This window comes from Myxocyprinus asiaticus, chromosome 28 (assembly GCF_019703515.2).
Source record: "Myxocyprinus asiaticus isolate MX2 ecotype Aquarium Trade chromosome 28, UBuf_Myxa_2, whole genome shotgun sequence".
Taxonomy (NCBI): Eukaryota; Metazoa; Chordata; class Actinopteri; order Cypriniformes; family Catostomidae; genus Myxocyprinus; species Myxocyprinus asiaticus.
In genome coordinates, this window is record NC_059371.1 from 16290009 (window position 1) to 16317906 (window position 27898).

The following is a 27898-nucleotide window of genomic DNA, read 5'->3' on the forward strand; positions in this document are numbered from 1 at the left end:
TTCCAATTCCTTAACTTGTGTGGACCCCATTATTTGACATACAAATCACAGTAATGGTGACAACCAGAAACAACATATTAAGTATAAGACGAGCTCTGAATAATCACTAAATTACAAATAACTGCAAGTTACAAAAAATACAATAACAGCAGCGTAAAAATCGGCAAAGAGTAAAGCTATGAGCAGTACATAGTCATTTGCATAATTTATTCATACGCAAAGCATTAGTGGGAGCTCAAGTGCAACTTGCTGAATAATGCTCATGCCTGATGAACATGCAGAAAACAAGTCATGAAAAATATTACTTTGTAGCTATTTGAGGCTTACTTTGTTTAAAAGATAGCAGAAACAGCAAAGCATTGGGCTTTTTAATTTGTTTTACATATATTTATATTAGTATATTTATACTGTATATGTACGTTTTCTGGCCAAATTTGTTTTCACTGATTTTTTTAAAATAAACATTTACACATAGTTATGTGAGTAATTGACATTAAATTTTAAGCATTGTCATTAGTGATGTGTAACACTTTCTTCATCTAACTATTTTAAACAACATTTTATGATCTTGGAAAGCTATACATATATTATATACAGGGGTGGAAAGAGTACTGAAAAGTCATACTCAAGTAGAAGTACTGTTACTTCCCAAAAAATTTTGTGTGAGTAGAGTAAAAGTAGCTGTCCTAAAAACTACTCAAGTAAGAGTAAAAGAGTAGCTCATTTAAAAGTACTCATGAGTAGTGAGTATTGAGTACTGAGTATAATGAACACTGTCTGCCAAATTTTAAAATACATCACTTTGTTTATGATAAACACTACATGAATCTGATACCAAAAAATAGAAGGGAGACATGACAACAGAAATTAAAAGATTAAAAAGTTATTTTCAATACACTGATCACCATTTTAAATCATAATGTATGAAACAATTACATTAAAATCAGTTTATGTGTAGGGTCTAAATTTCCCTTAATGCCGACAGGAGCGTTATTGTTGTGCATAAAACATGTTCAAAACAATGCAAGGAATGCAAAAAAAAGCTAAATAAGCAGGATCACTTGGCACGTCATGTCCTGTACAATAGAGGAGGTAGAGCAGGCATGGGAAAAGTTGTTTGGTACAGGGGCTACATCACGCTTAAAAAGGAATAATTCACCCCAAAATGAAAATTCTCTCATCATTTACACCCTCATGCCATCCTGGATGTGTATGACTTTCTTTATTCTGCAGAACACAAATTAAGATTTTTAGAATATTTTAGCTCTTTTGGTCCATACAATGAAAGTGAATCGTGCTAAAATATTGAAGCTCCACAAATCACATAAATCAGCTTTTAATCAGCATAAAAGTAGTCTAATCCATGTGCCTCCAGTGGTTTAATCCATGTCTTCAGAAGCGATATGATAGATGTGGTGAGAAACAGATCAGTATTTAATTCTTTTTTTACTATTAATTCTCCTCCAGTAATGCTCAGTTAATCTCCACTTTAACTTTCACTTTCTTCTTGTGTTTTTGGTGATTCACATTCTTCATGCATATCGCCACCTACTGGGCAGAGAGAAGAATTTCTAGCAAAAATGGATTTAAATATTGATCTGTTTCTCACCCACACCTGTCATATCAAATCTGAAGTCATGGATTAAACCACTGGAGTCATATGGATTAGACTAATTTTATGCTGCATTTATGTGCTTTTTGGAGCGTCAAAATTTTGGCACCCCTTCACTTACATTGAATGGACCTACAGAGCTGAAATATTCTTCTAAAAAATCTTAGTTTGTGTTCTGAAGAAAGAAAGTCATAGACAGATGGCGTGAGGGTGAGTAAATGATAAGAGAATTTTCATTTTTGTGTGAATTATTTCTTTAAATAGCACTGGGGGGCCACATTGTCCTCCTTTTGAGATACAGTGTTCAACATTGATTTAGTTCTTGTATCTTTTAAGCCCAGAAATAGTTGTGTTCTCATTCTAATGCATGATGCACAATCTTCTGAAGTTTGTGACTGGTGGAATATTCTGCTGAAGTATTGCTCTACAAATGTTGATCTTTATAAAGACTAAGCATAATTATAAATTATTTTATCATCTGTACTTTCCTGGTAATTTATTATATAGCACCTTTAACACACTCTCTACATCTGGGGTCGGTATTATTAAAAAAACGAACAATATTTTAATTTTTTTTTTTACTGTTTTATTCTATTACATTAATACTTTTTAAAGCTACTCAAGCTATTCAGCCAAATGTAGTGTGTTTTTCTTGTTTCTTTTTAATGTTGTTTGATTAATAGCCTTTATATGCCATAGGCCTACTAGACAGTGCTCAATTCACATACATGTACACTTCAAGTCTGACATTTTAAAACAAATAAAATTTTTGTCCCACTGCTTAAATTCACTTTAAAAATAAACGACTGCGTTTACATTAAATCCTCATCAAGACAGGCATTGGTGTAATTATAAAGTGTATTTGACCATTTAGTCGTGTACCTGCATTAGTGCTCTTGGAACACACGCGCATGTAAAGCGCACAAACATTAACCGCCTGTCAATCAAACAGCGCGCATCTACAGATGTCAGGAAAGTCTTTTATATTTCATCTAGATCAACCAACCAGTGGCGCTCTTGCTATCGCGATTGATGTAATGAACACCCCTGTTCTAGATGTATAACATAGGCTAAATATAGAAAATTACTCAAAAGTTTGATCGAGTACATCTCTCTTTTTTCCAATAAACATAAAGATCATTTTATTGCCCAGCCCTATTGATAACATTGCATTAATCTCTCACAGCAGCCCAATAATCTCAGTGATAGATAGTTAAATTACAGGCTACGTTATAGACACACAGAATCTAGAAGCAGAAATATGAAATTTACCTCAATATGTTTCTTCAAATTAGAGGCAGGATTAATGCTGATATCTGGATTGAGCAAGTTAAACTCACATGACACAGTCAAGCAATTGGCCTTTTTCACTGCGAAAAGCCCTTTCAGGTGCGGCCGGTTATGTTCAGCTATAAACTGTGCTTGAGGCATCCATAACAGTTGGCGCCTGATCTACAGGTTTTTTTTTAAATATTGTTCATTTTTTTAATAAAACCGACCCCCGATGTAGAGATTGTGTTCATTTTTTATAATAAATTACCAGGAAAGTAGAGATGATAAAATAATTTATAATTATGCTTAGCCTTTATAAAGATCAACATTTGTAGAGCAATACTTCTGCAGAATATTCCACCAGTCACAAACTTCAGAAAATTGTGCATCATGCATTAGAATGAGAACACAACTATTTCTGGGCTTAAAAGATACAAGAACTAAATCAATGTTGAACATTGTATCTCAAAAGAAGGACAATGTGGCCCCCCATGTGCTACTTAAAGAAATAATTCACACAAAAATGAAAATTCTCATCATTTACTCACCCTCATGTCATCCCAGATGTGTTTGACTTTCTTTCTTCTGAGCACAAATTAAGATTTTTAGAAGAATATTTCAGTTCTGTAGGTCCATTCAATGTAAGTGAAGGGGTGCCAAAATTTTGACGCTCCAAAAAGCACATAAATGCAGCATAAAATTAGTCTAATCCATATGACTCCAGTGGTTTAATCCATGACTTCAGAATTGATATGACAGGTGTTGGTGAGAAACAGATCAATATTTAAATCCTTTTTTGCTAGAAATTTTTCTCTCTGCCCAGTAGGTGGCGATATGCATGAAGAATGTGAATCACCAAAAACACAAGAAGAAAGTGAAAGTTAAAGTGGAGATTGACTGAGCAGGGAGGAGAATTAATAGTAAAAAAGGAATTAAATATTGATCTGTTTCTAAATGATGTGTGAGTAAATGATGAGAGAATTTTCATTTTGGGGTGAATTATTCTTTTTAAGCGTGATGTAGCCCCTGTACCAAACAACTTTTCCCATGCCTGCTCTACCTCCTCTATTGTGCAGGACATGACGTGCCAAGTGATCCTGCTTATTTAGCATTTTTTTTGCATTCCTTGCATTGTTTTGAACATGTTTTCTGCTCAACAATAACGCTCCTGTCGGCATTAAGGAAAATTTAGACCCTACACATAAATTGATTTTAATGTAACTGTTTCATACATTACGATTTAAAATGGTGATCAGTGTATTGAAAATAACTTTTTAATCTTTTAATTTCTGTTATCATGCCTCCCTTTTATTTATTGGAATCAGATTCATGTAGTGTTTATCATAGATAAGTGATGTATATTAAAAGTTGGCATACAGTGTTCATTATAATGGGGCATAGGTTTTGCAACTCGGTACTCAATACTCACTACTCATGAGTACTTTTAAATGAGCTACTCTTACTCTTACTTGAGTAGTTTTTAGGACAGCTACTTTTACTCTACTCACACTCAATTTTTTGGGAAGTAACAGTACTTCTACTTGAGTATGATTTTTCAGTACTCTTTCCACCCCTGCTTCTGAGTCATTACTACGGTAACAAGACAGGCCTAGAATAGATTAAATGGACTTTCTTCTTCTTTTGTTTTTTGGTGATTCGCATTCTTTGTGCATATTGCCAGCTACTGGTTGGGGCTGATCAAAGGTGGAGATTTATATTAAAAAAGGATTTCAAGCTGGAGTATATAATTTCTGCGACACTAGCGCCATCGAACAGATTTGCAAAAATAAACGTTGCTTTCTGAATACGCCCCTTGCCTGCAGTTGTTCAAACAGTCAGATAGTCCCGCCCCCAACTCACACCATTGAATGCACAGGCAGAGAGCACAGAGGTAGGAAGGTACGTAGTTAGAAAGGCAGGTAAGGCATCCAATCATTGCATTCAGGCCGAATGAAATGATTGGACGGGCCTTTTACAGGCCTGTGACTGCCACAGATAATGGATTTTTTTTGTATCAGAGCACTTGATTTATTGATAGCTGTCAGGATGCAAAGAGACTTTCAACCAGAATAACAAAAAATGCTTCTGGTATAAATTGCATACTTCAGCTTTAAATATTGATCTGTTTGTCACCCACACCTATTATTTTGCTCCTGAAGACATAAATTTAGCAACTGGAGTCTTATGGATTAGTTTTATGCTGCCTTTACATGCTTTTTGGAGCTTCAAAGTTCTAGTCACCATTCACTTGCATTGTATGGACCTACAGAGCTGAGATATTCTTCTAAAAATCTTCATTTGTGTTCAGCAGAAGAAAGAAAGTCATACACATCTGGGATGGCCTGAGGGTGAGTAAATGAGACAGCTTTTATATTTGGTAGAACTGTTTCTTTAATTAAGTTGTTGGGAAGACACTTGGGCAAAACCAAGCATAAAATATCCCCACCTGACAGATATCACTCTAATGGGTGTCTAAAGAAAATACAAAAACTTAAAATAACCAAAAAGAGTGAGGAGGTCAACCTGCACATTTTAGCCAATTAGAAATGCTTTCTGTGAATCATTTTCCCTGTTTGGGTGTTCTGACATGCCTATAGAGGACGTTTTGGAGGGTGTGTTGTTGAAAGTTAGCAAAGAGGCGAAAGTAAAGAATTACACTAGACAAAATCACAATAATATATTCCATGTACCACTGTACTGTCATGTTCCAAGTACATTCCCTCCTTGAAGGGCCATTACAACCCAGGCCTATTCCCCACTCTTCTCATCTCCTTATACTTATGATTGCAGAGAACACTCATTTTCAAATTAACAGAACAATCTTTTTAGTGTGCATGCAGTAAATCAGGAACTTCAGGTGGAACTCATGAAGAAGCTCACCTTGCTGATAGCACTCTAGTGGTTCAAGAGGTAAAGCACATTCTACAATGTTTTACATGTAATTGATGCCTTACTGTTAAAATTAGTTTAGTTGCCTATAAATAAGCTTAGCCTCCATTTGTCTATTATTGTGTTGTTTAGACTAAAACTGCAAGTACATTAATGCAACACATCGATGGGCAATGTCAACACATGTTCACGAAATGAGAACAACAAACTGACAATTCATCTACGAAAGAAAAAATCAAGATACAGAGAGAAAGATAGAGATGCTCATTGGCAATTCTGTTGTTGTGTGCTTTGAATTAGAAAGTTAAACAAGTGTTTCTTAATCAAATGTTACCGTTTATGGGTTACTTGCCTGGATGTCTGCTGTGTTTCACAATGCCCCTTACTAACACTTACCACAATAGTAACCATAATTTCCAAAATCTTTACTATAACTAAAAGGATAAAAGAGCGGGGAACAGGGTTGGGCTGTAAAGGAATACAAAAATGAAGTAACTATTCAGCCCCCGTTACGTTTTCAAGCACCTGTATTCAGAACATAGTTACTTTATAAAATTTTGTTTGAATACTTTTAGAATACTTCTCTTATAATGACCACAAAATAAGGCATAAAGAAAAAAAAATCTTGTAAATCAAGTGAGAAACTTGAACAGCGCAGATGCTTGCTGCAAACGCATCTTCTCGCTCTTCCCCACGTCAGCAGCAGCGCGTGAGCATTGTTACCAGTGTTTCATGCAAAATTGGGCTAATTTGAAAACACAATCGCTGGTTAAAATCAAAGAATCGCGGGGTGTGTGTGTGTTGTTGTGCGGGTTGACACTTTAAAAATGGACCAAAAGGTCTGATGGTAGACACTAAAGGTTAGAAATGCAACGCTTTAATGTATAATACATTTATGCGTATTTTAGCAATCAGCGCGCTGTCAGCTGTGCACCAGTATCATCAAAACATTTAGCAACGTTTTTTCCCCACAAATAAAACATTAGCGCACATGATACATTGTTTCCCGCTATTGTTTCTGTGTAAATACATTTATGCATCAGCTGCAGATGCTGCTTAAAGATGGACTGCTTACAATAAGCATTTGGTGAGTCAGGTCCACATCAGAAACTTGCAAATCTGTTGAGAAATAGCGGTTATTAATGACAATAATGGGCTACTATGAATAGGTAAAGAAATAAAGTAGGCACATAGTCCAAAGACTGAAAGAGGGAAAAGGACTTAGATCAAGTCCAAATGACAAAAGAAAAACCTCATGTAAATAACTACTGTAAAAATATGTGGCGTATAGACGTATGTGAGGCTAGTTCATTGTGACACATATTGTAACATTGTTAATATTATTTCTCACTTTTTTAAAAACATCATACTACATTGTTGTCACATGATCTCATTACTTTATGGCATCCAATTATCATCTTGAAAATAAACATGGATTATTTGCATTTCTTATCTAATTTTGTGTCCAAATGTATTATTCTTTGTCAGTCCAATCAAATAATGGCTTAAGAAAAATATAAAAATGATGTTAAAATATTGTAGTTGACCACAAATTATCTTCTGTTTGTCTTCTGCCTTCCATAAAGAAAAACATTATTTGTCGAACTCCACATCTAATTTAAAGAAACAATCTATTCAGATTCACTTAGATTAGTTAAAAGTGGATGTTTAGAGGTTCAAATAAGATAATAATGACATATCACACTTAATTCCTCCAACTGTGATTTTCCTTTATAAATAAGTATTATAAAAGTATTCTTGTATTCTGAATACATTACTCTTTATTTGATGTATTCAGAATATACTTTACTGAATACATTTTAGAAAGAGTATTTAGTATTCAGCCCAGAATACAGTAATCCACCCAACCCTGGCGGTAAATAATAATTAGACAGAACTGTCTGAATCAGAAAAATATAATATCATATCATATCATATCATATCATATCATATCATATAATAAAAAGAAGGACCTATTATAATATTTTGAACTGTAAAGCAGAAGTAAAATTTAGTAGAAAAAACATAATTTATAATTACCACTTATAATTAGTGGTCGATTTGTAAAAACAATTCAAGGGGGATAGTCGTATCAAACTGGTGGTGGTAAGATGGGCGCTAATGCTTATAGGTCACTGACAAATAAGGTTGTCCGAGGTGTTAAAAATAAGAAATCTTTTAAAAATCTAGAGTAACACTTGTCTCAAGTTTTTTAGAAATGTAATCTTTGTGTCCAATATGGTTTCATACATTTTTGAAAAACCTTTATAGCATTTTCTAAAAAAAAAAAATAAAAATAAATAAAAAAAACTTTACAAATGTCATGTGGTGTAACCATCAAGTAAAAAAAGTATTAAAATACTTTCCTTGCACCTTGAATACATGATAGTACAAACAACTTAATCATTAATTTCAAAAAAAGTTTTCAAACACATTTTTCAAGGTAAAAAAAGTAATTTTTATTTTATTTTATTTATTTTTTTATAAATATTTTGAATTTTTGAGTCAAAAATATCAAGACGTTTTCTCAGGGTTACACCACATGACCTGTAAAAATTTGCCTTTTCATAAAATTTAAAAATAAATATCATATTTTTTATTTTATTTTTTAACTTCAAGCTCAGTCTTGAGGGTCTCAAGGTATCCGTTCTGTTTTATGGTTTTTATGATCAACATAAACAACAAAATGGCTACCTACATGCAGGTTACACAAGATTATTCTGCACTAGTCATACCAACATTTCTTTTTTCAAGAATTTCAGCTCTTGATGGGGAAAATGGACGCCATGCAAGGAGCAGACGTGTGAGCGACGAGCACTGCGCACTTTGCTGAATTTTTTATTATTCTCATGTTATAATCTGGTGAAATTTGATACACCCAGTTACACATTTGTCCTTTGTTGCAAAACATGGCAAAGAAGTCAAAATCCTCAGGCTCTGGAGATATTAAAAGACACTTACTTGTTCAGGATGAAAGCCCCGACAGGCCTACAGACCGGGGACTCGATTTGGATGGAGCGGCGGGAGAGGTGATCCAGCGTCAGTTGTCCAACATGTTGATGATGTTGACGAAGATTCTTGCTGACTTGGAGGATCTTGATGTAATACGTCGATCGATCACTGCGATGGAAATAAAATTCTCTGAGTTAGGTACAAGAGTGTCTGATGTTGAAAAACGAATCGATTTTCTGGAATCTTCGGAGAGGGAATCATCCGCTAATCCGCCCGCGACCAAAGTTGATTTGGAACATCTCTTTGAAAAGCTTGAAGATCTTGAGAATAGAAGCCGCAGGAATAACGTTCGAATTGTTGGAATTCCTGAGCATGAGGAGGGCAGAGATATGGTGAAATTCCTGGACGAGCTCTTCTCGAGTCTGCTCGACATAACAGGCCACAAGCTGGAAATCAAGCGAGCTCACAGAGTCCCAGCTCACAGATCTGCTGAGGGAGACAGGCCCAGATCGATTCTGGCCAGATTTCTGAGACCATCCGATAAAGATCTTGTGTTGCGCCAGGCAAGGAGCAAAGGGAAGCTTTCTTAGAAGAACCATAATGTTTTCTTGTTCCCAGACTTTGCGAGTTCGACAAGAGAGAAACGTGATCGGTTCAAGGAATGTAAGAAACTCTTACATCAGAAAAAGATCTCGTTTGCTCTGATGTTTCCTGCCAAACTGAGAATAGAAACGAAAATGGTCGCAAAGTATTCACATGTCCAAATCTGCAATGTCTTTTGTAGAATCAATGGCTGAGTAAACCATTGGATGTTTCTCATGTGAGTGGGTCGACTTGCTGTACCTATCTCTTGAGGAAGCTGGGTGAAATTTTGAGTTTTTTGCATGGGCTCCGCCGTGCTGCTGGAGCTTGTTTTATGAATAACACTTTTCCTTAAAGAAACTTTTGTATTGATGGAAGATTACATTTGCATTGAAGTTCCCGGCCAGTTTGAGAGTGGACACTACGGATGACTGCAAAATATTTACATGCTCACACAAAGGATGTCTTTTATAAAGCTGCCGGATTGTGTAAGTCATGGTATATACTTTTATGCAGCCTCCGAGTGAATTGACTCGACCATCCGGGGAACCGGGATGCCGGTTTTGTTTCTTTTTGTATTGGTTCCGCCTAGCGCCTGGAGCATGTTCTGTTGAATAACACTCCTTTGGAACAGCTGTGGATTAATCTGTTCGTTCTTCATGCTTATTCCTCCTGCTGGCTATAGTTTGTATTGTTTTTTTGTTTTTGTTTTTTTTTTTGTTTTTTTTTACGGGACATTTGAATGAATACGTCATCTGCTGAACTCATAACAGCCGGCTCACGGAACATTCGTTTGTCTGTCCGAGGAATCTGATCGGTTTTATATCAGCTGGAATTTGTTTTGTGGAAGATCACATCCTTGAGACAGTTCTGTGAATGAATCTACACATTTGTTGTGCTCATTCTTCCTATTAACTGGGTTTATTTCACAAAGTATTTTCTGTTATGTAATTTTGCCTCACAAATTTGTGAGGCAAAATTGAGCAATCCGATGGCAAAGTTGTCATGGGGACTCGTGGGCGTTCATGGACCTTTTGAGTTTAGAGGGATCGTCGCCGGTTGGCGCTGTCGTGCGCGGGGTTAATGCGCACGTTTTTCTTTTTTCTGTTTGTTTTGTTTGGGGGGATGTTCGGGGGTTGATTGTTTCACTAATGGGGAATGTGGTCTTCATAATTTTGTTTTTCACACACAATTTTTTATTTTTATTATATCAATATGTCAAATGTTAATATGAATAAGTTGTCTCTCTCCACATGGAATGTGAATGGGTCGGGGCACCCCATAAAAAGGAAGGTTATTACTTTTCTTAAACGTAAGAAATATGATATAGTGTTTCTTCAAGAAACATATCTCTCCCCGCAGGAAGCTGAAAAATTTGGGAAGATATGGGGTGGACATGTTTTCTTTAGTGTTGGCTTAAGTAAGAGCAAGGGAGTCATTATATTGATTAATAAACATCTATAATTCAAATTTCTCAAACAGATTAAAGATAAATTAGGAAGAGTAATTATTGTTTTAGCTGAAATTCAAGGGCAAAGTCTGATTTTGGCTAATATTTACGCACCTAACGCTGATGATCAGGGCTTTTTTATAGATCTTGAAGGGATGTTGCAAGCTGCTGGCACTCCTCATGATATAATATTGGGAGGAGACTTTAATTTTTTGATGGACTTAGTCCATGATCATAGTGAAGCAAAAGTGTGTAAGCCCACTAAAGCAAAATTGACGCTTCACAGGATGTGTAAAAATCATGGTCTTTCGGATATTTGGAGACTTTTGAACCCATCCGGTAGGGACTATACATTTTTTTTCATCAGTCCATAAGATTTATTCTAGAATAGATTTTTTTTTTATATCCAAATCCCTCATTTCATCTGTTGTTGATTGCTCAATTGGAAACATTTTAGTCTCAGATCACGCCCTGGTGAGTTTAGAGGTGATGCCACATTCGGAGAAAAAGAAATCATATAGTTGGCGCCTTAATGTATCCCTTTTACAAAATCCTGATTTCCAACAAATGTTAAAGACTGAAATCAATGTTTATATGGAGACCAACTGGTCCTCAGTATCCTCTGTGGGCGTGGCTTGGGAGGCACTTAAGGCAGTTCTTAGGGGCCGGATCATACAGTATGCCTCATTCATCAAGGAATCCAAAGCACAAGAACTTGTGGAGTTGTATATATATATATATATATATTTTATTTTATGTAAGTGTATGTATATGTATCTGTGTATGTATGTATATGTATGTGTGTGTGTATATATGTGTATATATATTTATATATATATATATATATATATATATATATATATATATATATATATATATATATATATTTATATATATTTATTTTATTTTTTTTGGATTGTGTGTGTTATGTGGGACCACAGGGGTGTTCATTAGGGGTCAGGGTGGGATTGTATTAGTAGGGTTTAAATGTGAAATGTTGATTCATTATATATGTGTTGAGCTTTTTTCACTGTCATAGCACATGAATCAATAAAATGTTAATTACAAAAAAAAAAAAAGAATTTCAGCTCTTAATGAGACCGATTTATTTATTTATTTATTTATTTTTTACTGTCTTTGGACACCATATGATTTTTTTTACTCATCATAGAAGAGGTGTATTCAAGTAAATATTTTGTGTGAATTGCATTTTTTTTTTTTTTTTATGTATTTTTTATTTAATAGATCTGAACAAAAACAAAAAGAGCATCACGTCATTGACCCTTAATACGCACAGGGTTGGGGAGTAACGGAATACATTTAACAGAAATACGTATTTAAAATACGGGGGGGAGTTCAACAACATCCTACATACAGGTGGCTGTGCTAAAATATACATATATCAGGTAATAAATAATAAAATAAAAGGGCCTGGGCTCACCTGATGAACAATAAGCACTCTAGAAAGAGAGGACTTTGAAGACCGACCTGCTGTAAAACATATGTCCTGCAAGGACACACCATTTGTCTATGCCCATGAAAAGGCCATGCTTTTAGTTTTTAACAAACAAAGAGCTGATCCGACAGCCTAAATTGGCAGGTATGCTCCACATACATGTGGGAAGCTTGCACAGGACATGATAAACAAATGCATCGACTGCTCCTCATCCAAATTAAATGGTGGGGGAAAGAAGGCTTGTAGGTGGACCACCTGAGCATGGATAGAACCTAGGCACATAGTCTTTTCTGGGTTGACGGTGGCTTTTGAAAGACCTGGCCCGAATACCAGGCATGAGCTATGGACGGACCTGTCACCCACCCGTTTAAATGAGGCCAGAGCCAACAGGAGTGCGGTCTTAGAGAAAGAACACGCAACTCAACAAATTACAATGGTTCGAACGGGGCACTCGTGAGCTCCTTCAGCACCAGGTTTAAATCCCAAGCTAGGAATGTAGCAGGGTGAGGAGGTTTAGGCACCTCACTTCCTTGAGGAACTGAAAAATAGAACATGTCTGCCCATGGAGGGCAAGCATCCGGGGCGTGGTATGCCAACATAGTTGCTACATAAGCCTTAAGCATCGATGGGGTGAGATCCGCGTGCAGCCGTTCTTGGAGGAAGGATCTCAGCTATGGAGCAATTCACTGTGTCTTCACCATGTGAAGAGCACTAATTTGTAAACACACGTCACTTAGCGCATAGAGACATCTCGTGGATGCAGAATAGTATTCACACCGGTGAGGCACGCTATCGCTGTCATGTTGTCTGATCGAATCAGAACATGGTGATTTGCTACCTCAGAATGCAAAGCCCTCAAGGCTAAGAGACAGCTAGTATTTCCAGATGACTAAAGTGCCAAGTGCCAAAGGCTGGGCGCCCGCAGCACAGTGTGCCTCAGCCTGCGCTGAATGCATCTGTGATTACCTTCTTTCGCCAGAAGGCCTGACCCAGCATGATGCTGCTAAAAGTTGGAGCTGTCCAAGGTGTTAGGGCAGCTACACTGCCTGGCGCCAGGCATGCTGCCAGCGCTGAAGAGGTCTCATGTAAAAACCAGTTTGACATTGCCATTTGTACAGTCTGGGCCTCAGAGTAGTAAATTCCCGTGCTTGTACAACAGAGCCTCTGATCGGGCAAATAATAGCCCATCATAGAGGTAGTTCAAAATGTGCACACTGCTCAGTTTCAGGAGAGAGCGCTGCATCGATACACTTCGAGCATGCGGGGAGCCAGAGAAGGACTCTGAATTAATAAGCTGTTCCCTCGAACGCAAATCTCAAAACATCCTTAGACAGTGCAGCTCATACATGAAAGTATACATGCATCTTTTAGATCTATTGACGCAAACCAGCCTGAGGGCGGATGCGCGATAAGATCTGTTTCGGAGATACCGTTTTGAATGGGCACTTTGCGAGCGTGCGATTCAATCGTCTCTGATCTAAAATGGGCTGAAGCCCGCCGTCTCACTCTGGAAAGGAAGACATCGTCTGTAGAACCCTTGTGGGCGCCACAGTTCGGAACAATCTATATCGCGTTCTCTGTGAGGAGATTGTGAATTCCTGCGCGCAACATAGGCGCATCCCATGATGAGACCGTAGATGACTGAACGGCGTAAACGAGATAACGGGCACGTCGGCTCGCTCGCGAGAGTTGATGGGTCGCCGTAGTGCACAGTGTGTGTGGGTAAAAGAAGCATGAAGGGCTTCTTCCAGAGTGTATGTACCTCTTGCAGTGCAACTTATGCTTTTCTTTAATTAACTAACTAACGCTTTATTTTAACACAACACACAGTAGCAACATTCTATGTAATATCCCGGTGCCGACGAACTTTGTTGGGGAGGGGGAAAGAAATGAGAATGTTTGTGTCTCGTGAAGGTGTCACGAGTGCTTTTCTCTTTTTTGTAAGAATCATTCTTTATTTGAACACATCACACGGAAACAACATTTCGTGTAACATCCCGGCAAACTGTGGCAGGGAGTGAACAGCGTGAATGTGTGTCCGTTTCGTACAGTGAATGCTTTCTCTTTTATGTGAGAACATTCTTATGTTACGGTGGGGAATGAGCAACGTGAATGTGTTCTTCTTGAATAGGTGCGACAAGCACATTGCTGATTTTATGAGAACATAGTTTATGTGAACACAATGCACAGAAACACATTTGTGCACTCTCCCAGCTACCTACGGCAGGGAATGAGCAGCGTGTGAAAGTGTGCTTCATGAACAGGTGTGACAAGCACCTTTCTGATTTTATGACAGCATAGTTTATGTGAACACAATGCACAGACACACATTTGTGCACCCTCCAACAACCTTTGGCGGGGAATGAGTGGCGTGTGAATGTGTTTGTCTCAAATATGTGCAACGAGCACATTTCTGATTTTTATAAAAACATAGTTTATGTGAACCCAATACACAGTAACAGTATGCGTGAAGCCTCCCGGCGAACACCGGTGGGGAGGGCAAGTGAACAGCCCACAAGCGCTTTCTGTTTTTGTCAGAACACTGTATGTGTGAAAACCATCACACAGAAGCAACACATATACAATCTCCCAGCAAACTCCGGTGATGAGGGGAAATTAACAGTGTGTAAATGTGTGTGCATCTCCAGTACAAGCAGACGCAATAAGTGCTTTTTGTATTGTGTAAGAACTCTGTTTATGTGAAAAACCATCACACAGAAACAACACATATGCAATCTCCCAGTGAACTCCGGTAAGGAGGGGAAGTGAACAGCGTGTAAATGTGCGTGCATCTCGAGCATTTGCAGCACAAGCGGATGCAACAAACACTTTTTTATTGTGTGAGAACATTGTTTAAGTGAACACAACACACAGGAACACATTTGTCTACCATTCCGGCATACCCAGCGGGGATGAGTAGCGTGTGAATTTGTGCGTCTCGACAGCGAGCTCATTTCTGTTTCTTATGAAAACACAACATACAGAAACACATTTGTCTACCATCCCAGTGTATCCAGTAAGGATGAGCAGTGTGTGAATGTGACGCTCGAGCAGCAAGAGAATTTCTGTTTCTCGTGAGAACATTCTTATTTTAATACAACACAGAAACCTTTCGATGGCTCGGCTGTCTTTGGTGGAGCCGAAGCAGCAGGGGTGGGGTTCTCTGCCGGGTGCTGATCCAAAATAGAGCGGTCAGTAATAAGACTGAGTCACCGGTGACTTTTTGTGACCCGCAGCACCATCTTGAGGCCACCATGAAATTTTGTGTCACATCCATGCACGTATCAGCTTGAGTCGATAGCTGGTTTTGAACCGCGGTCCTCTGACTCTAAGGCCAACACTTAATGAGGTGAAACCCAGGAATAGAGGAAGAAGGATGCACTGTCATGGAGTCGTCGCCGCTGGAGGAAGTCTTCCAGTCCCTTGCCAGAATCCACCAGGGCCAATAACAGGCCCTCATGGAGCTTCGGAGAGAGCAGCAACAGCGCATTGAGGCACTCCTTCGGGCCCAGGAGGAGGACCGGTGGGTGCTGCGGAGCTTTGTACCCCAAGATGGGGTGGCCACCCTGTCCCCGGCAGCAGCGCACCCCCACGTGTTGCTCACCAAGATGGAGCCTCGATGATCCAGAGGCCTACCTTGAACTCTTCGAGTACAACTCCAAAGCTCTGAAGTGGCCGCCGGAACAGTGGCTCGTCCATCTTCTGCTGCTGCTGACCAGGGAAGCCCAGATCATGGCACAACAGCTTTCGGTCGCCAACCTCCTGGACTACTCAGTGCTGAAGAAGTCCATCCTGCAACAGGTCAGCCGCAGCCCAGAAGAACACCGCCAGTGTTCCTGCTCCTTAACGCTGAGCGAGGTCGGCCGCCCATTTGCCTTTGCCCAGCAGCTCCATGACGTCTGCCGGCGGAGGGTGCTGGCCAAGGAGGACAGCGATGCAGAGGATGTCATCAATCTGGTGGTATGGGAGCAGTTAATCTCCCCGTTGCTGAAGGGGATGTCTGAGTGGGTCCAGTGTCACCGACTGGCGTCGCTGGACAAAGCGATCCACATGGCAGAAGACCATCTGGCAGCATATCTGTGGCCGGCACACCCCACGCCCTTCCTCCCTCTAATGTCTCCTCCCCTGTTCTCTCTCCCCCCTCCTTCCTTCTGTCCTGTTCCATTTCCCTGTTTCCTGCGAAAAAAGCTATGCCCACTAATGGATTTGGGGGCCTTGATCCGGATCGGGCAGGGACGTACCAAATACCCGTGAGTATTAAGGGGGTACATACCAAGCCTTGGTGGATTCAGGTTGTAATCAAACCTCCATTCATAAATTCTTGGTTCAAAACAGGGCATTGGAGGCAAATAATCGGTTGCAGGTGAGGAGTGTGCATGGGGATATTCATGATTATCCTAGAGTGGCCATCACAGTAATATTCCGGGGACAAAAGCATAATGTTGAGGCGGTGGTTATTCATCGCCTCACCCATCCGCTAATTTTTGGAACTATTTGGCCGGCTTTTCGATCATTATTGAAGGGATTGTGTGTGGATGGGTCCTGTGAGAAAGTAAATCGGTGTGGGATGTGCAAAGTGCTGGCTGGGGAGGCGTGGCCTAGGCCATCTGCGGCTGCTCTGCATCAGGCTGACACTGGAGAAGGGGAGGTGTCATCCTCCCCTGCCCTTAGGGAATTCCCTTTAGGGGATTTCGTGCTAGAACAGTCGTGAGACGAAACCCTGAAGCACGCGTTTGACCAAGTGAAAGTGATTGATGGTCAATGTCTCCAGCCGAGCATCGCACTCGCATATCCATATTTTTCAGTTATAAAAGATCGGTTGTATAGAGTGACACAGGATACTCGGACAAATGAAAATACAACCCAGTTGTTGATACCAAAGAGCCGTCGTGAAATGTTATTCCAGGTGGCTCATCATAATCCGATGGCAGGTCACTTGGGACAGGGGAAAACACTAAGCCGTCATGGCCCATTTCTATTGGCCGGGCATTCACGGGGATGTTCGCCGGTGGTGTGCGGCATGCCGTGAATGTCAGCTGGTGAATCTGCCGGCCACTCCAAAATTGGCATTGCGCCCTCTTCCATTGATCGAGGTTCCTTTCAAACGAATTGGTATGGACCTCGTCAGGCCATTAGAATGGCAGCATGCGGGCATCGCTTTCCATTAATCCTGGTGAATTACGCAACGCGATATCCGGAAGCAGTGCCACTGCGCAACATCTCAGCATGTAGTGTTGCGGAGGCACTCTTCAAAATTATCTCCCAAGTGGGGATTCCGAAGGAAATACTCACTGATCAGGGCACGGCTTTTATGTCATGTACACTACGCGAGCTGTACGAATTATTGGGTATTAAATCGATTCGGACAAGCATGTACCATCCCCAAACGGACAGCTTGGTCAAACTATTTAATGAGACCTTAAAGAATATGATTCGTAAGTTCATACACAAAGATGCTCGGAACTGGGATAAGTAGCTCGAACCCCTGTTTTTTGCAGTGCAAGAGGTCCCGCAAGTCTCCACGGCGTTTTCCCTGTTTTAATTGTTAAATGGGAGTAAGCCCCGTGGCGTGTTAGACGTCATGAAGGAAAATTGGGAGGAGGGACCTTCACAGAGCAAAAATTAAATTCAATACGTTCTTGACCTGAGAGTAAAACTCCACACACTGGAGAATTTGTTACAGGCACATGAACGTCAGTCCCAGCTGTATAACAGGGGAGCTCGGCTACGGGAGTTTGCACAGGGAGATAAAGTACTTGTATTACTGCCCACAGAGCTCAAAATTACTCGCGAAGTGGCAAGGGCCCTTTGAGGTCACACGGTGAGTTGGGGAAGTCGATTATGAGTTTGTGCGTATGGATGGGGGTGGGGCACATCAAATTTACCATCTCAACCTACTAAAACCATGGAGAGAGGCGGTAGCTGTATCCTTGGCGACAGTAGTTCTGGAGAGGGAGGAGCTCGGACTGGAAGTGAATCTAAAAGCCAATTACTTCACCCCGGTCCCTCGAGGAGACCACCTCTTGCTGTCACAACGTACAGAGGTTTCCAGGTTGCAAAATAATTTCTCTGACGTGTTCTTGCCTCTCCCTGGCCACACTGGTCTCATAAAACACCACACAGAGACAATCCCAGGGGTAGTGGTACATAGTCATCCATACTGCTTACCCGAACACAAGATACAGGTAGATCGGGAAGAATTAAAAGCCATGCTCGATATGGGGGTAATAGAAGAATTCCACAGTGATTGGGCCAGCCCGGTGGTTCTGGTACATAAGAGCGATGGCTCAGTCCAGTTCTGTGTGGATTAAAGGAAAGTTAATGCGGTGTCGAAATTTTATGCTTTTCCAATTGACGAACTGCTCGATTGGTTGGCATGGCTCACTTTTATTCAACATTTGAATTAACAAAGGGATATCGGCAGATCCCCTTAATACCTAGAGCGTTTGAGTGTTTATATCTGAAGCTTTACCATTACGCTGTTAAGCGAACCTGTTTTGTGTTATTAAGAAATGTAGCTTTGAGTTGGATTCTCCATCTCCCGCTTCCTCATTCCTCGAACCTGTTGCACCTACATTACAAAAAATAACTTGGCTTAGGTGGTTGGGAAAAATAAAATGTTTAATTTTATTTTGTGCAGGACAAATGTACTGATTAAACTAGATACATAAAGTTTGTTGACAAAACCTTGTCTGAAAGTTTAAAATAGTTTGAAGTTAGAAGTTTGTACTGGTCTTACAGAAAGTAAGCAAGAAAGAAAGAAAGAAGAGAGCATCTTAAAGCAGATTAAAGGGTTTGTGTGTTTTGACAGCTGAAGTTTGAATTCATGAACATTCAAAAACAGGCTCGTAGCTCATCTAAACAGTCTGTCAATTTAATGTAGTCTAGGGGAATCTGGCTCAAATGATGCCTTCAAAGTGCTTTTTTTGATGGGAGAAGAATAATGGTAGCCAAGCTGTAGGGTCATTCCAAACAGAATTTCCAATTAAATGACCAAATTACCACTATTTTTGAGCCCCACACCTTTCAGACCATTGAAGCTCTCACAATGGAGGGTAAAGTCTTTGAAGGAAATAGGGTATAGGGATGATCACTTCTGAATGGAACGCACCTCATCATACAGATGAGTTAGAAAAGATATAGCAGCACGAGCCAGAACTGCCTGAACTCTTTGCCAAGTTAAAATATATGCCCTTTAAATATATACACGTTTACATAATTATTACACATTTTGTTACATGCTTGTTTTTTGTATCATAATTTGTTATATTTACATTGAGTTTACATTATGTAAAACAAACATTAAAATGGTACTGTCTCTTTAAGAATAGTGGCAGTTCAGCAAACATATTTTGGTTGAGCGGTTCTTTACCACATCCATGCTGTGTGTTTGAATTAATCTGACTGTAAATAACAAAACAGGCATTAAAATAGACTTAAAATAGTGAAAATAGATTGCGTAGATCTCAACTTTAAAAGATAATTGGACTGGAGGGCCCTAAAAGAAAAGTGGCCCCAGGGCCCTTGCTAGTCATAATCTGCCCCTGAGACAGCCTGATCACAAATACAAAAAATTACAGATGTTGAGAATGAACGTGAGTGCGGGAGGTAGCCTAAACAGTAATAATTAGCTACCACAAGCAAATATTCATTGTGAAAATAAAAAGACTTGTGGCGCGAAAAATGACAAACTTCTCCATTCACATAGGGGAAAACAAAAAAGGTGTGTCATAGTACGTCTTTCTCTTTTAGATTAGTAACCAAGGCCATGCAAAATTTCGAAAATTCATATAGGCTGATAATATATCACGCTTGCAAATTCCCTATGGATAAAGCACAAACACGACATAGATTTCTATAATTGTATCTGCTTATTTGGATTAAAACGTCCCATAAATACTTAACAATATTGCTTAATAACAATATTGGCTTAATAACTCATTGTGTGCTACACAAAAGATAGAAAGCCATACATGTTTGGAACACAATGAGGGTGAGTGAATGATGACAGATTTTACATTTTGAGTTGAGTCCAGTGCTTACTTTTTTATTATGACAGAGATAGGTAATACCTTTACAACAGTTTTATTGTAAGAATAATAACGGTAATAACTGGTATTTTTGTTGGCAAACTGTTTTCCATGGAACACTATTGAAAGGGCTTTACATTTAAAACATGAATGAAATGAGGAAAATGTGATACGGATAAGTGCACGTCACGACCTAACCTAACCCTGCTTCTAATTGAGGATGCTGGATTGTCAAAGTGTGAAATCAGCTGTCACACAGCCGTTAGTACAGGATGACACCTATTGGTCCAGCAACATAGCGCCATGGGGGGCGGACTCTCATCGGGTGACAGCTGTTTAATCCGAACACTGAGCATTTTACAACATCTACAGCCTGAGCGTTTATTCATGGATCTACGAAGATAAACAACGTGTAGAGCAAAGCACACCAATGAGAAATTGATTGAAATAGCTGTTGGAAATGGAGGAGTCGTCTGAATCCTCGGTAGCGTGAAAACGTGAGTAGCTTTCATGACATTTCCATGTTGAGACAGTGATGAACGCACCGTGTGCGGGTGATGATAGTGAAGGTAGTAAACTCTACAATAAAGCAGCACTTGTCAGACAGAGTCTTAAAAACAGCGAGCCATATGGTTGTTCGGCCCGACTGATGCCGTCTATTATGTCTGTTGATTGTGTATAACAACAAAAGCCTTTTCAGTCGTGACCAACGTAGACGACAGATATATTGCGTGTTTCCTCCACTTGTTTCCATGTCCCTGAACACATGCTCAGATCACTTCATAAAACATAAAGGCGTCCCATCCAAAATGTAGGCTATATATTACCAATAGCGTTTATGCTGTTTCTATCGATCTGCCTTTATTTGCATATATCATGCATCCGAAATATCGAATTGTCTCAAAATTAAGTTATGTTTTATCATCAACAAGCTGGAGGAAGCGCGTGCCACTTTAAACAATATATTTAAACCCCTTTGTTCCTTTGAACAACATCCACAGTTGCACGACACCGTTTGACCACTTTTTCCTATATGCGTATACTGTATGAGGATGTTCTGCCATTGTAATAGTTCTAGCGCAAAGCTAACGTGAAAACCCCCGCGTGCTCGCGAGTTTCATTTGTTCAGTTGTTGTATCAACATTATATAATACGCAGATTACGCACTCTTGCCTACTCCAGCAGGACTTATTGGGATGATACAATAAGTATTCTCAAATCCACGTGCAACTGTTGCCTGCAAGCAAAAGGTGCTGAAGGCTAATCATTTATCTTTGTAATATCGAAATTATCCAAAGTAAAAATTACCTAAAGTTGTAGGTTAATGCTGTATGTGTAAATAATAAAACCCACAAATAACCATTAGAGAACGTTATGTAGAGTTTATGTATGCCACAAAAACCTCCCTGCAACGTTTTGGGAACGTTAGTTTATGGTTATATAAAAAATGAAACATAAAAAGAATGTTCCTAGAACATAAGGAACTGGTTCCCACAAAAACAACCAAATTGGAATCATACAATAATGTTAAGCTCGCTATACACTGTAGGAATTTTACAGTCCTTAAGATTGTACTTGTCGGACTGTACGATATGAACGCATTGAGATAGCCATGGCACACTGTGCAACATTATATCAGACTGTTGGTGGTCCCAATCGTCCCAATCGGTGAACGTGATCGTTAATATAATAGAAGTGTATAGATCGTTAATAATAAATAGAAGCAAAACGGCGAGATTTGCCTTGAGGACCGTTTTTTTTTTCTTTCTTTCTGAAAGTCAGGGCATCAGCATTTCCATTGCTCCAATACCACTCCATCACCTGTCAAATAGGCCTTTAATAAGACATCCTGATCACAAATACAAAAAACTACAGATCTTGAGAATGAACGCCAGTGGGGGAGGTAGCCTATACAGAAATAATTAGCTACCACAAGCAAAGATTCATTATGGAAAAAAGAAGACCTGTGGCCCGAAAAATGACAAAGTTCTGCGGTCACATTGGGGAAAACAAAGGTGGGTTATAGTACGTCTTTCTCCTCTTAGATTAGTAACCTATAGGCCATGCAAAATTTCGAAAATTCATATAGGCTGATAATATATTGCGTTTGCAAATTCCCAATGGACAGTGTCGTAGGTTTCATTTGAACTTTGAGGGGGACACACTGATGAGACATGTAGCCTCATAAGATACATCATATTAACACGGGCCATTGTGCTTTATTGCATATAAATGCTGCATTAGGACTTTATTTAATGGTTATTTACTGTACTGTAGTGTCGTAACAGTTCAGATAAAAACTCACTTCACTTGTTATACAACTCTTTATAGTGTTATCACAATGGTGTTCTAATAGGTATCACTATCAGTCTTTGAAACAAACATATGATACATCACCCAAACTTCTTTGTTTGAAAGGCTCTGGCACAATAGAATCACAGCACCTCATTTACTTCAGGACTGTAATATAGCCATGTGTAGTCTTTGTACCACCTATTCTGGAAGTGGAGTGTCTTTATTTGTAAGCTTTGCACAGCGATACACTTTGAGTCTGGCTGGTTTGGCTTCACATATTCCTGTGTTTCTATTGCATACTCAGTGTTTTCACTTATGAAATTTCTGACCCTGACTTCTGTCCTGTCTGCTGTCTCTCTTTCCTATAAATCCAGAGACAAACATTCAAAAACATACAATAGTAACACTTTACAATATGGTTAAAAAAGTAAGCATTAGTATGCATTAGAAATAGTGAACTAACAATGAACCATCCATTTTAATTAAGGTTAAATGTTAATCTTAATCTATAGGTAATACAATTATTCAATGTTAGTTCACATTAGTTCATAATACATTAGTTGATGTTAACATGTTAACAACTTTTAAAGTTAAAAAGGTGTGAAAATAAAAATTTTAAACACCAATATTAATACATGCTAAAAAATATTGCTCATTGTTAGTTCATGTTCACTATTTTGTTAAATAAAATTAACCTTTTGTATACAACCTTATTGAAAAGTGTTGCCCCTACAATAAACCAAACTTGAAGCCTAACTACGAGAAGAATGTTTAAATATTCCTTACAAAAGACCAAACAAGCCTATATGTTTTTGGCACTGCCTCAATTGGATAACTATTCTCTTTGTAAGCTCACCTCTATCTCAGTTGACTCACCTTCTTGCTCTGTAGATAAACCTTGCTGCATTTCAACAATTGCCTGCTAATATATATGCAACATGACTTGTTTACTATGGCCAGTTTTAAATGAACTAACATTAGGATTAGTTAAAACACAGGCTCAAATAGTCTTAAATATTTTATTTGGTATAATGGTATGTGGTGCATACAATTCTGATGAACTTGTCAATAGCTAGCATACTTAAGACTTTGACAATTAAAAAAACCCTGATTTAATGGTTGCCATTTCTTCCCATTTATTCAGAAACTCTAAACCAGTTTTACAGAAAAAGACAGAAAAATAATTGTGTCAGTTAAAGCGTGTCTCTCACAAACATCGCAAACTGACAGAAAATCCCAGTTTAATACGAGAAGTAGGAAAGATGACTCGCAATACCTGGATGAGCGGTCTGATATGACTAAATACCCAGATGTGCGGTTGTTATTTAGAAACAACAGACTGCTAGATATCTATTCCAGAGATCTGTGTAAAAAAATAAACTAAAATATACATAATGATGACACTTTACTTTTAAATTTAACTGAAGAATTTTTTACATTTTCAAAAAATAGACAAAAGAGGCCTATATGTTTTTTTGTTTTTTTTTTCTTCTTCAGCAGCAGCAGTGGAAGCTCACCTCAATCTCTGCTGATTCACCTTCTTGCTCTGTAGATGAACACTATTGCATTTCAGCATTTGCCTGCTGGGAAAATAAATTAGGCATGGCTTGTTTATGGCCAGTTTTGAATGAACTATCATAAGAACACATATCCGTAAATAATAATTTTTCATACTGTAAGTACCATATACTAGGGGTGAACGATTTGGACAAAAAAAGTCGAATTGTGATTATTTTGAAAAATATTGCGATTGTGATCTGAACTGCAATATGATGGAAATACTGGAAGCGTGTTCAAGTTTGTATCACATTGAATTCTTATTGTACCTGTCCACTCTGTACCTGTTTTTGTCCACTTTGTGATTGGGTCTTAGCCAGGGTCAGAAATTAACTTTTCCATTAGGGGGCAATATTAAAGTGATTCAAAGCATTTTTTTTTTCTTCTGAAAGGGCCCTAACCTTATACATTTATTCTGTGTCATCTATTTATGTTAAATACTTCAATTTGAATAATGAGATACAGTAGGCTGTTACTAATAAAATTAAATCAACTAATATTTGTAGGTTTGGGTATTGCCATTGATTTCTAAATTAAACATTATTCCGTTAGATTACACTTTCGATTCAATATAATTCATTAGGGAATGTTTAAGTTACAATGTCAACAGGCATGTTTCAAGAATTACATATTGCCTGATACTGTACATTGTAACTGAAACTCTTTCCAAAACCACTTATTTTTCCCTCATTCATGTCATTCTAAATATATTTAGCTATTAATTGAACATAGCCTAAAAACTAAAATAATGCAATGCCACAGGAGGACTTCCAGATTTCTTTGGATTTGGAATGTGGAGCTTATTATTATTATTATTATTATTGTTTCCCCTTTTTCACCCAATTTGGAATGCCCAATTCCCTATGCGCTTTTAAGTGCTCGTGGACGTGTAGTGATTCGCATCAATCCAGGTGGTGGAGGATGAATCCCAGTTGCCTCCGTCTGAGATCATCAACCTGTGTATCTTATCACGTGGCTTGTTGAGCACGTTGCCACGGAGAAATAGTGCGTGTGGAGGCTTCATGCCATCCACCGCGGCATCCGCGCTCAACTCACCACACGCACCACTGACAATGAACCACATTATAGTGACCACCAGGAGGTTACCCCATGTGACTCTACCCTCCCTAGCAACCGGGCCAATTTGGTTGTCACTCAGCACGCCCTGGGATTTGAACTAGCAAACTCCAGGGGTGGTAGCCAGTGTCTTTTACCACTGAACTACCCAGGCCTCCGAATGTGGAGCTTATTAAACAAAACTGTTATCAACTAACTCCATGTCATTTGAAAAAAACAAGGCAAAAATAAACATTTCACCCAGTGTTTAGTCACACAGTAAATGTGGTTATTTACAAAGTTTATTTATTTTCAACATTAGGATTAATTAACAAATCCTGGTATTTTTAATGATAATATTATTATTTTTAAGGAAATCTTAACATTTGATTACATTATATTTTGTGATTTTATATTCCTTATTAATTTTCTACATACACAACATCCATCCCTCCCGCACTTTGGGCCTCTAGCGGGTGAAGAGAGGTGAAGCTTTTCAGACAGACAAAAAGCAGAATAAGTGAGATGGGCTGATCATAGGCAGGGATATTTTGCACAGGGAGGAAATTTTTTTTAAAAGAGAGAAACAAATGGAATTTAGCACCGGACCGAACTACGCAGACTTGTGGAGCGAGAGAAGTGGCTGTCTGTGCGGAGTGATGGTGCGATATCTGCATGACAGATGGCACGCTACAAATAATTTTAAACTAAATTTCAAATAAAGATCGCAAAGCATTTGTAACAAAATCAGATGTTAATAATAAAAATACAAGAACTCTTTGATGGGGCAGTTTTTGGCCCCCTATTTTGAATTTTGGGGTCATTTTTATCAATTTCGGTTGCATTTTTGCTATGAGCCCCTGTTAATTTATGACCCTGGTCTTAGCACTTTTCGGAAACAGTCTAAAAACATTTTCATGCCTCATGCAAGGTCTGATTAGCCACGAGAAATGCATACAGAAACTGCAGTGAGCAGCACGTGTAAACTAATTATTTATTTAATTAATTATATCGCAGCAATTGATAATCACACTAGGTCATATCACAATTTCGATTTTATTTCAATTAATCGTTCAGCCCTACAAAAGTAATGGTGCATGAAATTCTGACTAACTTGTCAATGGCTAGCATACTTACACTTTGTTTTCAGTGATTAAAAAAGGTTTGAATATCTGATTTCTTGTTTGCCATTTCTTCCCCATCATTCCCATGACATACATCATTGCAAGCCTTGCCATTATCACATACTCATTAAGTTATTTTCAACGTTGATTAAAAATATATAAACAGTGACAGACGCATGATTGGGGGGGACAGTTCACCCCCTTATAAGCATTGGGAGGGATGTGTACCCTCCATCTCCCCTAATTCTACATTGAATGGGGGAGTGAGAGAGGAGCGGACTTTCTCATCGCAGTCACACTATACGGCTGCTATGCTAAATTTTTGACACTACCAGAACTTCGTCAGAGGCTAAAGATCATCGCAAATGCTATTAATCAGCTGTTGGTGAGCATGTCACACTAAATGTTGTAAGATTGCTGTTTTTGCCCAACAATGACAGAAATCCTTAAGGATTCCCGAAATTTGTCTCAGATGGCAGAATTGTGGCCAAAATTGTGCACCGGGCTTTAGGGGAACGTTTTGTATTTGCTGGCTTATCAATAAGTGCAAACAGATACAGATTGGTACAGCATTCCAGTGCACCATGCCAGTGATAGAACTTTACAGAGAGGTGTATGGACTTCCTTTGCCAATATTACTTCACCCTTTACTCAACAATAACTTTTTATTCAGGCTTAAATGTTTCCTTGTTAAACCCTGTTATTTATATACAGTACTGTAAATGGAATAGATCTCTGAAAGCATTAGTGTCCAGTGGAAGGTCAAGTGTTGATTAGCAGAATGATGACTCCTTGTCACTCAATTATGATCTACAGAGCTGATTAATATTTCCTTGCTCTCTGGAATGTTTTTGACTAAGCATTTAATTCACTTTTCTCCCCCAGAGACCATTCAACAGTAATGAATACATGAAATCTGACATTACACATGATGCAAGAGATTAAATCAACTGGAAATAGACTCTTGCATCACCTCCTCCCAGAGTAACCTCCTCTGCTAATCTGTAAGCAAGACCAGAGTGTTTATGTGATATATATATACACACACACACACTACCGGTCAAAAGTTTTGAAACACTTGACTGAAATGTTTCCCATGATCTTAAAAATCTTTTGATCTGAAGGCGTATGCTTAAATGTTTGAAATTAGTTTTGTAGACAAAAATATAATTGTGCCACCATATTAATTTATTTAATTATAAATCTAAAATAAAAAAAATAAAAAAAAGTTTGGACCAAATAATAAAGAAAAGCAGCCAATAAGTGCCCAGCATATAGATGGGAACTCCTTCAATACTGTTTAAAAAGCATCCCAGGGTGATCTATTATATCAAACACAGCTGAAAGCTATTTGGTTCGTTAAATGAAGCTTAACATTGTCTTTGTGTTTGTTTTTGAGTTGCTACAGTATGCAATAGACTGGCATGTCTTAAGGTCAATATTAGCATATATTATCATTGTTTTAAGGAGTGAAGGCTATACAATGCTTGAAATTGCCAAAAAATCTGAAGATTTCATTAGAGCCCAACCAATATGGGATTTTTGAGACCGATACCAATTTTAGAGAGGGAAAATTCATTGATTACTGATATGGTGGCCGATATATTAAATTTTTGAGCTGGA

The 27898-nt window shown here is 38.6% G+C and overlaps 1 protein-coding gene across 2 annotated transcripts in view; it reads left to right on the plus strand.

Annotated features, from left to right (window-relative positions):
• The first annotated feature begins 20578 nt into the window (after positions 1-20578).
• LOC127419266 (solute carrier organic anion transporter family member 4A1-like) overlaps positions 20579-27898 on the plus strand; it is a 55152-nt gene continuing 47832 nt past the window's right edge. For both annotated transcript variants that reach the window (XM_051660535.1, XM_051660534.1), the window contains exon 1: positions 20579-20740. The gene's annotated coding sequence lies outside the window, so the exon portion shown is untranslated. The remainder of the gene's footprint in view (positions 20741-27898) is intronic.